Consider the following 13,199-nt stretch of genomic DNA (forward strand, 5'->3'; position numbering starts at 1 on the left):
TCACCTTAAGAGTGAGCTCTGTGGCAGTTCTTAGCACGACATTATCCTGATGAATGGCACCCAGCAGTCAGAGCCCTTGCTTCTGCCACTTTCCTCTGGGAAGCTTAGGAAATAAGAAAGCAATCTCAGTGCAAAACAGAATTATTTCAGCATTGTTCACATGACAGTAGTACCCACAGGCCCCTTTCAGGATCAGGATTGCCTTGCTCTGTCATTGTACAAGCAATCCTATCCCAAAAGTTAAAAAACCAAGTCCCATAAAAAGACTACGTGTCAGAAAAAATCAAGTGCAAATAAAAACTGCTGCACACAGTATCCTGAATCCTGCATGAGTGACAAGCTTCATAGGAAACAAAAATGGAAATTATTCTAAAATTATTTTAAAAGTACTAGAGGGGGCTTATATATGCCTTAGAAGATGAAGCCAGCAGTGGGAGGGAGAAGAATATAAATAATTTTTGCAGAGTTCTAAATGATGAACCATTTGTCACCACTGGTCACCAAAAAATGGTGATCTTAAACCATTCTTTTGGATAAAACATTATTCTTGTTTCAACAATAACATCTTTCAATCTGCCAAGACTAAATGAACTCTACATCATCACAGCACCGGAAATTATTTCACAAAAGGGTTTTATTCGGTTGCAATTAATGGATGACATCTTCATGGTCCACTGCAGGGCTATGTAAAGCTACCTTCACCTGCCTTTGTAGTGTTCCCATGTTGCTCAGTCTGTCTAAATAACTCTGCTGAGAAGCAAAATATATTAGCTGGGATAGTGGGCTGCTCTTTTGTGGCTACTTCAGCACCTCAGCTAGCCCAGGTATCTGTACATATCACTGCTTCAATCTGCCTGTGTTCCCATTTTTCACTTTCATTTGCTGTGGAACACACATTGGGTATCCTTTCCTCATGAAATCTTTTGTGGCAGCACCCCAGGTTCCTTAATTAGGATAAGATTGGCTGCAAATGACAGCGAACACTAGAAAAATAGATCCTTCTGCATTAATGAGCTCTACATAATAAATCTGGACTTAACTGAATTTAAGTACTATGGTCTTAGGATACATGTTGTAACAATGTAAATTCTTAGGTATGATTTTTTTTTAATTTTAAATAGCATTAGTTACATTTATAGCATTCAATGAGAGGCATGATTTTAAAACAGAAGTCTTGGGAAGTTAGAGCTATTCTTTTCAGATATCAAGTCCACTATGCAGAAGCCAACCTGCTTGGTCAATTTCCCTTGAAAAGATTATCTGCATTGAGAAATATACCAAAGCAAACAAACATTTTATTTCCCTTTCAATTTAGGCTCCATTTTATCTAATGAGGCAGACACTGAAGCTATACTTTGCATATCTGGCTTTTATGGATCAAGGAATAAATATTGCCTTGCATGTGGATTTTATTGCTGTCAGGGAATAAATTGTTCCTCTTGTTCTTTTTTGCTTATATTACTAGACACTACTGTCACACATACTGACTGTTAAGGTTTTTACAATGTGTTAAGATAGGTCCACAGATGAAGCTTGATGGAATTCAAAGTAGGAAATAATTTTTCATCTGCTTCCTTCCTCTCCTGACCATTTGACTTTCTTGATCCAACAGGGGATGTGAGTATTACCTCTATTTAAGCTGACGTAATGCCTTTAAAATGGATCTTAACAGAGGCAGTAGACAAGATCCTGTAATAGTTTATTTCTCTGTCCAATTTATTAGCTTTCTGTCACCTTTTTAGAGATTGCCAGACTCCTGTAACACTACAATAATTTTCTCTGCACTTTCTATATGTGACATTTGATAAATAATTTGATAGTGCCTCCTGATGAACTCCCCTCAAATAAAAATTCTCTATCCTCGCACCCCTGACCCCACCCCAACTCCAAATCAGCAACAGACCCTAAGGACTATGGTTATGAATACATATTAATTTGAAAAGAAATAAACAGTTTAAGTAAGCACAACAAGAAAACATCTGCCCTTGAACAACAGACAGAAACTTATATCTGCTCCAAAGCAATTTCAAACTCTTTATGCATAAAAGTTATCCCACTTGAACATCCCACCAGATGGATGGTTCCTGGGTATCTTCAAACTTCATCAACAACGGCATTTTCTGTAGATCTGTCTGCAAGCTGTGAGTAACTATATGGCTATAAATACAAGTTTCAGCTTCATCCTTTGATTTTGCTTCAGGTTTTTGCAAGGAGAGGCAAAAATCTTTAGGACTGAAATTTGATGTGGCTTAGCTTTAGTTCAAGCAGCCTTTGGCCTTTCTTTTACGAGAAACTCCCTATCATCTTATACCCTTGTAAAAGTTTTCACAGCCTGAAGATGTCTCTCAGGAAAAAGGTGGATTAAGAGATATCTGTATCTTTAGTAGGCAGCACATTTAAAGCAATCCTTCTTTTATGGACCTCCAATATAACAGAGACGTACTAGAGGAATAACTACAGTCTAACACCCGATACTTGGGTTCCTGCAAAAATAGAACAACCTTCCTAGCAATCAGATTAAAAGTTAAGAATAAAGGTTGTATAAATACTAACACTGAAAGCTGGTAAAAAAACCCCAACCAAACAAACCAAAAAACCCCTAAACAAACAAAAAAACCCAACACACGAAACAAAAATGTTTCTGTAAAAACGTGCCAGTGTAGGCAATACAGAGTCAAAAGGAGTATGCCAGCACACTGTTCAGCTGAGGTAATGGGCTGTGACACCTGAAGCACTAAAATTTGCTGGTTTCTCGGAGTTCAGATGTTCTGTATCCTGACAGTTATTAGGTTAATCTGCATTCAGTAAAAAGCATCAGAACAATGGCAAACTAAGACTTAAAACAGTATCTACATGAAAATGAAGTATATGTGCACCTGAACTAGCTTCATAATGCAGGATACTAGACATCAAAGGACTCAGAGCCCAGCAATCGGAGCGTGCCACAAATTCACTGTAGAAAATTAAGCCATTCAAACTTCTAAGTGCCTCTCTTTGCTTCATTCAAAGTAGCAAGTATTTTCAGTTTTTAAATTGGGAGTACACACAGACCCTCTGGAATATGGGCAGAGGCTACTTGGTAGTCTGCTGTGCTGCTATCAGATCCTTCACAGCACACTCCATGAGAATATTTCAATTCAGTTCTGCATGTTTTTGGCAATACAGGATTATTTGTATCATAAAACTGAAGATGTTCTATGTTCTTATCATTTGCTGATAAGAAATGCATCAGTCTTGCAAGCTCAGCAGCTAGTATTTATGTATATCTCAGTTTTGATCATGAACCATATTTTTTAGCAGGAAATTAAAATCTCTTGTGGAATAGTATCAAATCCATGCTTACAAAACACATCAGTGAAAAGCATTGCTGATTTCTCTTCAGAGGATTTAACTTGACCGTGTCACATTAATCACCTCTGAAGTAAAGGAATGACTCATAATTGTTTTCCATTACCTTGTGTTTGCTTTTTCAGCATTGCAAAAATGCCTGGGCCAGGACCATGGATCATAAATCTCATCAGACTTGCAGATAACTTTTTGAGTGGTTTTTTGCCATGCTATGTTACATGTTAGCCTTTTTTATCTGATTATAAAAATCTGTTTCAAATATAGGTACTTCTGAAGCATCGTGTTTTCAACCTTCTGTTCCTTTGAACACAATGCTCCTGTCAGTCCGTATAGACGGTAAAATTAATCTATAGGGCTGTTCCATATCCTCTAGAACAAGCTCAGACCTATTTGCTTTTCAATGAAGTGACTGAAAACTACTGTGTACTAATACCCAAATAAACAGAATGTATTTGCAGCAAACAGAAACATCTTTTTCCTAATGCAACAAAACCTCTATAAAGAAAAAATTTATGTGATCACTTAAGGAAGCAATGGAAACATCTGTTTCTTAGCAGGACTGATCTTCTAATAAAGGTGGATTAGAAATGTGCTTCAGGTGTCCAGAGATGTTTGTTTTTTCTTCTTTTTTTTTTTTTTAACAGGCTTTTCTTTATCTTACTGTTTCCTGATCTTCTCTGGTGTTTGGCTGGTTTATTTAGGCACTTCCCCGTACCAGCAGTACTGACCTTGGGTGTCATTGTGATGAACAGTGCAATTTTACACAGTATAATCCATTTGAGAATGGTGTTTTACTGGCTTTAAGATCTGTACTGAGTCCTTTGAAAGTGCACACCAACAGAGGACTCTTGACAGAAAAAGGGCATCTCCTGATCCTTCTTTTGAAAAGCTGCTAGGGTACATATGTTACAAATAGGGAAAGAACATAGCAAAATGTTAATTACAATCCAATAGTGTAGGGCAAACTGTGGGCAAAACCAGCTCAAGATGCACAGTGAGCCACGGTAAAAACAGTAAAAGACAGAATCTGTCAGCAAAGAGGTCAAAGAAGAAACTAGTAAATTGGAGGAAGGTTTTCACAAAATCAGAGGGAGCATCAGAACTCCAGTTCATGGTTTAGTGGGATGCATCATTCTTGCTGGAGCCTTAGAACTGTCCTCAGAGATCATGTTCATAAAATCTGATGGCTTAACGACTAGAGACTAGGGAAAGGTATCTGCGCTTTTCAGATTATGTGCTGTTAGTAAGATCCACACCAGCAGGATTTCAGCCAACTTGCAGCCAGGGAGAGGCATGGACAGCCATTCCATTTCATATCTATTAATCTAAATCTTTGCAAATCAATCTCTAATTGTTTTTTCTCCAAGCACACTCTTCCTTGAAGACAAAGTATTGTTACAGCTTGGCGCAGTTGTGTTTTCCTGTTCACGCTCATGCCCATTGAACAGTTACCAGTGGATTACCGCAGCACCATATTCCCAGACTGGGAAAAGGATCAGCTTTCAAATACAGGAGAAATATGAGGAGAAAAGGGAGAAATAAGGAGAAAAGATTATGCAAAGAAATCTGCAGCATCCTTTCCTGGTCACCAAGTCATTGGAAAGATTCTGTCAAACCAAAGAAAATCATGAAATGCTTTTAACCAAAGCCAGTATCAAGTATTCACTGAAGTATTGACAGTCAAGAGGTAGAGCAGACCTTCATACAAGTGATATGAAGATCTCTTGTATCTATACAAGAGATATGGCTACTTTATCTGGAGGATGACAGAGCTCTCAAGGGCTGGATTTTCAAGGGAGGAACTATTACTTTTGATGCAGAAGTTGGCTAACACAGCTGAAGGCACTATCTGATATGAAACCATTGAAATCACTTGACTGAAGATAGCTATGATGAAGGGGCTACCCTGGCAAATATGAAGTACAGTCATGTCTGCAGCCTGGGTTTGATATAGGCAGAGCTATGAAATGCAGAATGACATTCCAAGTTCATACTTTGTGACCTTGCACGCTGGAATAAGGCTGATTAATAGGAAATTTCCTTTCTTCCAATACGCTGAGATCATTATACCACAGGGATATGACCTTTTGCTCAGATACTCTTACACATTCATATCCAGGCCCTCTTGGAAAGAACTCAAGGGTAGATTTTATTCATCTAACATAGTAGTTAAACCATGAACTTTGCTCCAGGCACCAGAGTAAGCTCCACCTTTGGCTTCTCTTTCATATGGTCCATTTCAACTAAATATTCATTTAAAACCCCTCTGTTCCCAGAGAGGAGACTGATCTCAAAAACTTACTGACTTCAGTGCTGAGAAAGAGACATTCACCAGTCCAAAATTTGGTTTGTCAACCCTGACAATCATAGCCTGTTCAGCCAGAAAGACATTAAAATTGCCCAAGGTGCTTTGCCTTCCCAGTTGGGTGCTGTTTGCAGAGGCAGGTAAGAGCAGCACTGCCCAGCTGTGCATGAGTTCATTCAGGGCCTTGTATCCTCTGTCCTGACATAGAAGGGCTTCAGGGCACTCCTTCTACTGACTAGAGACACAGAGGAATCAAACAGTAGGCTACCAAACAGACTTCTGATGGGCAGATGCAGGGGTGACATCTGACAGGGTATGGGAAACTGCAGTTCAGTTGTAGAAGGACCTTAAAAGGACTCCAAGTCACTCACTGGGTGTTGCAATGAGGAGTGCACACAGTCTGTGTTGCCCAAATAAGAACTGAGAAAACTCCGTTTCACTGCAAGTGTCGTCAGTGATATACTGTGCTTTCTTGCTTAAAGGAGGCTCTGCTCTTCTTATTTTTTTCTTTTTGGCTCCTTATAACTTTTTTTTTTTTTTTTTTTAAGATTATGTTTTAGTATCAGATTTCCTAAGAAACTGGGATCACTGCTGTTGCCCAAAAACCAGATTCGTCCCCCGGTGTGCAATGAGCCAATAATCACATACTCAGGAGAGACATTATTTATTTCATATTTGCACAAAGATGGGCACATGGGGGCAATTCCACAAAGCTAGCACACCCTGCAGTTAAACAAGCAAGCAATTTATACAGTTTTAGATTCACCTGCTTAGTTTCCAAAGTCCTTCCCCAAAATCATTATTGGCAGTGGCTTATCTGCTACCATTTCTTTTGGGCTAAGGTTTTCCCTGCTTCGAATTAAAGGTACAGTGTTCTTTTATTCTACAGCGCATGCTCAAGGTGGGGATGGTGGTGGTAAGTCTTTTAGGTCTTGAATTGAGTCGGTGGTTGCGATCCCGCCCGACGCCTTTAATTTTCCCCTAGTTCATGCTTCTTTGGCAATCATCTGGCCTTCGGTGCCTTCTGGGGCAGGATGTTCCCTTTTACCAGTCTTTACTTCCCTCTTCAAGGGCTTAGCCTTAGCAAAGCCTGCATGGTTTACACAAACTAATGAGGCCTGCATAGTGAAGCCGTTGAGTAATGGTCCTCCTTAAAGGACAGTGCATCGTGTTTAACCCTAAATTGAGCAGTATCACCACAGTTTGCCCGTAACTCAAACATATGACTACACTTCCCCCCCTCTGAGACTCGTATGAATCTTCTTCATATAAGTCTTATTCTAAATGTAGCAATTTAGAACTGTATTTAAAAGTGCATCGTATGATTACATAGATACAGACAAATACCATTACTACAACTGTTAAGATTGTTATCAGTTTCTTAACCCATACTCTTAACTCAGGGAACCAGGAAGTTAACCATCTAAATATTTCTTCCACTCCAGTGGAAGTGCCATCCTTTTGGGCTTCATGTAATATCTGGGTTTGTTTCCACAATTATTCCAAATGGAGGTTGTTTCCCCACAGACCATCATTTCCCTCCTGGTTCCCTTGACTCACGTGACTCATGCAAGTGAGAAAAACTAACCACAACATTCTTCTCATTACTAGGTTGTAAAAAGGTAGTAAACTTGTACAAACACAACAAAAATAATATTAAAATAATTCCTGTAAGACAGTAGAAAAACACTTCCCCTTGTACACACTCTAAATGCAGGATGGACTTTATATTAATCCAAGTACAGTTCATGTATCTCTGTGTATTTTCAGCTTCAAAGGTCCAGTTTTCTCAACTTTCCACATTTTAGGAGGTGCTGCTTCCATTCAGGTATAGTGAATCCATGAGTCAATTCCCTGCAGCTTCACAGTGGTATTAGTTGTCAGCAATACCAAATAAGGTCCTTTCCATTTTTCTGCTAGTGCCTCTTCTTTCCAAGTTTGCACATATATTTCATCTGCTGGTTTAAATGAATGCACAGGCGAATCCAAAGGTATGGGGTTCTTATTTGGATATACCTGTGGAGGGAAGAAAGAACTCTTGCCAAGGACAAGAGGTAACCACTAAGTATCTGGTCACCTTTTAGGCACATTTGATTGCCTTTTCCAGTTAAATTTGTTATACAAGGTTTTCCATACAAGATCTTAAAAGGGCTAACCCCTTCTCTGACCCTTGTAGTAACGATAATTCTTAATAATGCTAATAGTAAAACTTCAAGCCATTTTATGTGTGTTTCCTGACACAATTTACTAATTTGTCTCCTCATTGTTTGATTCATCCTTTCTACCTTCCCACTTGATTGCGGCCTCCATGGCATACGCAAGTCCCATTTGATTTGTAAAAATCTGGATACCCCTTGGACTATTTCTGCTACAAAGTGCGGTCCTCAATCTGAGGAGAATCCCTCTGCTACACCGAATCTCAGAATGATTTCTTTCAATAAAACCTCTACTACTTCTCTTGCCCTTTTGATGCAATACAGGAAAGTTTTGGGTCATCCTGAAAAAGTATCCGCAATCACCAGTATATATTTATATCCCTTGCAACTAGGTAGCTCAGAAAAATCGATTTGCCAGTAATCTCCAGGTGTAGAACCTTTTCTTACCTCTCCTAGGGGGGGCCTTTTCTGAATTTTAGGATTATTCTTTAAACAAACGTCACATTTCTGTATAATCCTTTTAGCTATTAACAACATATTAATTCCCACAGCATATCATCCAGTTGCCTCAAGCAAAGCTTCAACTCCCATGTGTGTACTTTTATGCGTCCTTTCCATTAACTCCTTCATTATAGGCAAAGTTACTATACACTGAGTCGTCAAGGTTACCCACCATCCTTCCAGAGTCTTCTTACATTTGAGTAATTCTGCAAGTCTATTTTCCTTTTCGGTGTATACAGGTACTTCAATTTTCACAACTCTTTCTGGGATTAATGCTGCCACATTTATCAATAAAGCTGCCCTCTTTGTAGCCTCATCGGCCTTTTCATTTCCTTTAATCACATCAGTACATTCAGATTGATGGGCTTTGCAATGTATAACTGCTATTTCTTTAAGCTTATTAACTGCATCAAGCAGTTCCATAATTTCTTTGCCATATTTTACAGGATTTCTTTGTGAGGATAATAATCCTCTTTCTTTCCAAATCGTAACATGAGCATGTATCACACCAAAGGGATATTTTGAATCAGTATACACATTAACTCATTTTCCTTCTGATAATTCCAAAGCTTGAGTTAAAGCAATCAGTTCAGCTTTCTGGGCAGATATATTTACAGGCAATGGTTCCCCTTCTATTTCCTTCTCCAAAGTCACAAGAGCATACCCGGCCTTCCGTTCCCCTTTATTTACAAAGCTACTTCCATCAGTGAATAGCTCCCAATCAGGATGTTGTAAAGGGGAGTCCTTTAAATCTGGATGACTAGAATATACTTGCTCAATGGTCTGTAAACAATCATGTGCTAATCCTTCTTCTCAAGAGGGCAAAAATGACATTGGATTTAAAGTATTAGATATTTTCATTACCACTTCCTCTTGTTCAAGCAATATTGCTTGATACTGTACCATCCTGCTTGGAGACAGCCAATGATGTCCTTTTTGTTCCAAAACAGCTATAACTGCATGTGGCACATAAACAGTGATTCTCTGCCCCATTGTTAACTTTTGTGCCTCCTGTATTAACATCACTGCTGTGGCTACAGCTCTCAAGCATCCCAGCCATCCAGAGCTTACTTTATCCAGTTGTTTCGAAAAGTAAGCTACCAGTCTTTTCCAGTCCCCTAAAGTTTGCACAAGCACTCCCATCACTTGATGTCCTTGTTCATGCACATAAAGTTCAAAAGACTATGTCAAATTGGGGACACCTAACGCAGGGGCCCTCATAAGAGCAACTTTTATATGGTCAACCCCTTTTTGACATTCTGGAGTCCATTCCAACACTTCTCCTCGTCCCTTAAAAGCCTCATACAAAGGTTTAGCCATCAATCCAAAGTTAGATATCCAAAGGCAACATCACCCAGCCATTCCAAGAAATCCTCTTAACTTTGTTTTTGATTTGGGTGGGGCAATCTGACAAACCACTTCTCTCTCTCAATCTCCAATTTTCTTTCTTATTGAGAAATTTCAAAACCAAAATAGGTCACATTTTTCTGTGCAATCTGCAACTTTTTCTGAGACACTTGATATCCAGCCAGCCCTAAAAAGTTCAAAAAACTAATAGTTGCTTCTTTATACTCCTCAACGGTATTTGCTTCCAACAGGATATCACCCACATATTTTAGCAAGGTAATTAACGAGTTCTTACCTAGCCATTGTTCCAGTTCCTTCACCAGTACATTAGCAAAGATGGTGGGGCTATTCTTAAATCCCTGGAGAATTACTGTCTAACATAGCTCCATCTTGCATCCCGTTGTAGGACTCTCCCACTCAAAGGCAAACAGTTTTTGACTCTGATCTTCCAGAGGAATAAAGAAAAAAGGCATCTTTTAGGTCCAGAACTGTAAAATAAACATTAGAATCAACTATCGCATTCAGCAGAGTGTATGGGTTTGGTACCACTGGATGGACATCAGTCACTATCTGATTAATAGCACTTAGATGTTGTACTAGATGATATTCCTGAGAGTACAGCTTTTTAATAGGTAGTCTTGTAGCAGTCCATGCCTCAAAAAGTTATTTATTGTAGGTTCCAGTCCTCTGCAAGCTTCTAATTTCCTGGGACACTGTTTACATCTTATCAGCTCGCTCACTGTTTTAATTCTACTTTCACTGGTTAGGCTGATTTAGGTCTTCCAGGCCTCTCTGTTGCCCACAGAAAGGGGACCACCACATTCATAATTTCAGAGGGGATTTCAACTTGTTCATTTTTTATGTCCTTGATTCCAATTGATTCTTGTAACATATAAACTTGCGCTCCCCAGGCATTATTCTGAGGAATATGCACTTGAATTTTGTTTTTTTCAAGAGTTATCTGTGCTCCCAATTTATTTAGTAAGTCCCGTTGCATTAGAGGTAATGGACATTCTGGCATATACAAAAATTCATGCATCAATGTTTTATTTCCAATTTCACACATCATAGGTTAGAGAAAGGGCCTAACCTCTCACTTTCCGATGGCACTGAACACCGACACAGAGAACTTATACATAGGTCCCTTACAGCTATTTAACACAGAATAAGTTGCCCCTGTATCTACCAAAAATTTAACAATTCCATTCCCCAGCTTGACTGAGACCAGGGGCTCAGCTGGGGAATTAAACTCCTCAGCTCCCAGTCTCCATCAATCAGAACTCTCTGTACTGATCATTAGTAAATCAGCCTCAGGGACAGGGGCAGAAGGGGGAAACCAAGTCAGTCTTTTCTTACATTCATTTTTCCAATGTCCCCTTTCTTTACAAATGGCCCATTGGTTGAACTCCAAAGGGGTTCTATTCTCAATGCTTCCACCTTCTCCCCATTCTCTTCCACATTCCCGTCCTCCAGGGAAACGCCTCACCCTGGAGGATGTTTGCACTTGAGTGAATGCTGCTGCTAAAATAGCAGACTTTTGCTTCTGATCTTTTAGTTTCTCCTTTTGCTTCTGTTTTTTTCCAACTCTTTTCGTTATTATATACCTTATAAGCAATCTCAATCAATTGAGATATTGTCATTCATTAACACGCTTGAATCAGATACTGATGATTTGCATTTCTTTCTTGTTTCATAATCGTTTCTTAAAGCAAAGAACAAATCCATATATGGGATTTCATACCACTTATCTTGCCTTCTACAAAACAACATTAGCTATAAAATAGTATTATAATTCAAAGTTCCCATTTCTGGCCATCTTTCTTCATCACCTAATTTATACACCAGCCACCACTGAGTACAGTACTCTTTTAATTTCTTCTTTGTTAGGGGATCCCCACCAAACTTGTTCCAATGTTTTAGTATGCATCCTAATGGAGAGCAAAGGGGAGGCTCTGCAGACTGTCCTGCCCCTTGTCCTGCTCCCATACTGTTACCCCAAAAGAACGTTCTTATCCACACTTTCATGCACTCCAGTCATCACTGTCAAGCATGTATGAATTTTATAAAATACCTCTATATACCTTTATCATATACAGTAGTACCCCCCTTGCAATGTCTCTAATATGCGTGTTACACCTTTGTGTCGCTTACCCGCTCTGGAAGGGAAGAGTACTCGCGGAGTCCCCGAAACAAAAAGTCGGTGTGCACTGGAGTCTGAAGAGCAGCTTCTCCCCATTGGTAGCCAGCAACTTGATCTGGGCAAGGTTTCACAGCTGTCCCATCTGGGATGCCAAAACCTGTTGCCCAAAAAGTGGATTTGTCCCCCGGTGTGCAATGAGCCAATAATCACATACTCAGGAGAGACATTATTTATTTCATATTTGCACAAAGATGGGCACAAGGGGGCAATTCCACAAAGCTAGCACACCCTGCAGTTAAACAAGCAAGCAATTTATACAGTTTTAGATTCACCTGCTTAGTTTCCAAAGTCCTTCCCCAAAATCATTATTGGCAGTGGCTTATCTGCTACCATTTCTTTTGGGCTAAGGTTTTCCCTGCTTCGAATTAAAGGTACAGTGTTCTTTTATTCTACAGCGCATGCTCAAGGTGGGGATGGTGGTGGTAAGTCTTTTAGGTCTTGAATTGAGTCGGTGGTTGCGATCCCCCCCGATGCCTTTACTTTTCCCCTAGTTCATGCTTCTTTGGCAATCATCCGGCCTTCGGTGCCTTCTGGGGCAGGATGTTCCCTTTTACCAGTCTTTAGTTCCCTCTTCAAGGGCTTAGCCTTAGCAAAGCCTGCATGGTTTACACAAACTAATGAGGCCTGCATAGTGAAGCCGTTGAGTAATGGTCCTCCTTAAAGGACAGTGCATCGTGTTTAACCCTAAATTGAGCAGTATCACCACAGTTTGCCCGTAACTCAAACATATGACTACACTGCCATTCATCCTGTGAAAGACAGTGAGTGAACACAGCTCTGAAGGGACTAGCTCATGTTTATGGGCTTCTTTTTTCTACATTTATCTGATGTACTTCACTTCTGTTGCTCTAAATCAGATTCTGAGGATGACTTAGCTTGCTGCAATCCGTAAGAATGATGGGGAGAAACAGGGATGATTTTATTCATGTAAGGAGTTTGACTGCAAAAGAGAAACTGGATCACTCACAGGTTGGACTGAAAGTTTGCTCCAGAAATGGCCAAATGGTAAATAATCCCCCTGTCCTGAAAGACTGGTGGTCCTGTTTTACCTCCCTTCCCACACAGACCTTTTCTGGCCCTCTCTCAAAGTGAGTTTTAAACTTGGGGTGCTAGGACAACCTCCATGAAAGCTTTACCCTACCTGGAGATGTGGTGAATGCTGGCCTGAGATAGACGGTCCCCTTGGGAGCAGAGATGAAGCAGGGGAAGAGAAAGGTCCTTTTTAGTTCTCGAGGTCTGTAGTGCCTGTCTCCAGGCTGTGTATGAGCTGGAAGTGGCAGGAATGTGTTAGGAATTAGAAAAGATGGCAGAGACCCACCATCACAAGGCATAGCTCCTGACT

General features: G+C 39.9%; 1 protein-coding gene across 2 annotated transcripts in view; it reads right to left on the reverse strand.

Moving 5' to 3' along the window:
• Window positions 1-5,961: 5,961 nt before the first annotated feature.
• The window catches only part of COMMD10 (COMM domain containing 10), a 127,982-nt gene continuing 120,744 nt past the window's right edge, over window positions 5,962-13,199 (reverse strand). Inside the window, exons 6-7 of one of the 2 annotated variants that reach the window (XR_012648856.1) lie at window positions 9,953-10,102; window positions 5,962-7,669 (exon numbers count right to left, since the gene is read on the reverse strand). The gene's annotated coding sequence lies outside the window, so the exon portion shown is untranslated. Of the gene's footprint in view, window positions 7,691-9,952; window positions 10,103-13,199 lie in introns of both variants that reach the window. The other variant, XR_012648858.1, reaches the window with a different exon arrangement.

The sequence above is a fragment of the Buteo buteo genome, chromosome Z (assembly GCF_964188355.1).
Source record: "Buteo buteo chromosome Z, bButBut1.hap1.1, whole genome shotgun sequence".
Taxonomy (NCBI): Eukaryota; Metazoa; Chordata; class Aves; order Accipitriformes; family Accipitridae; genus Buteo; species Buteo buteo.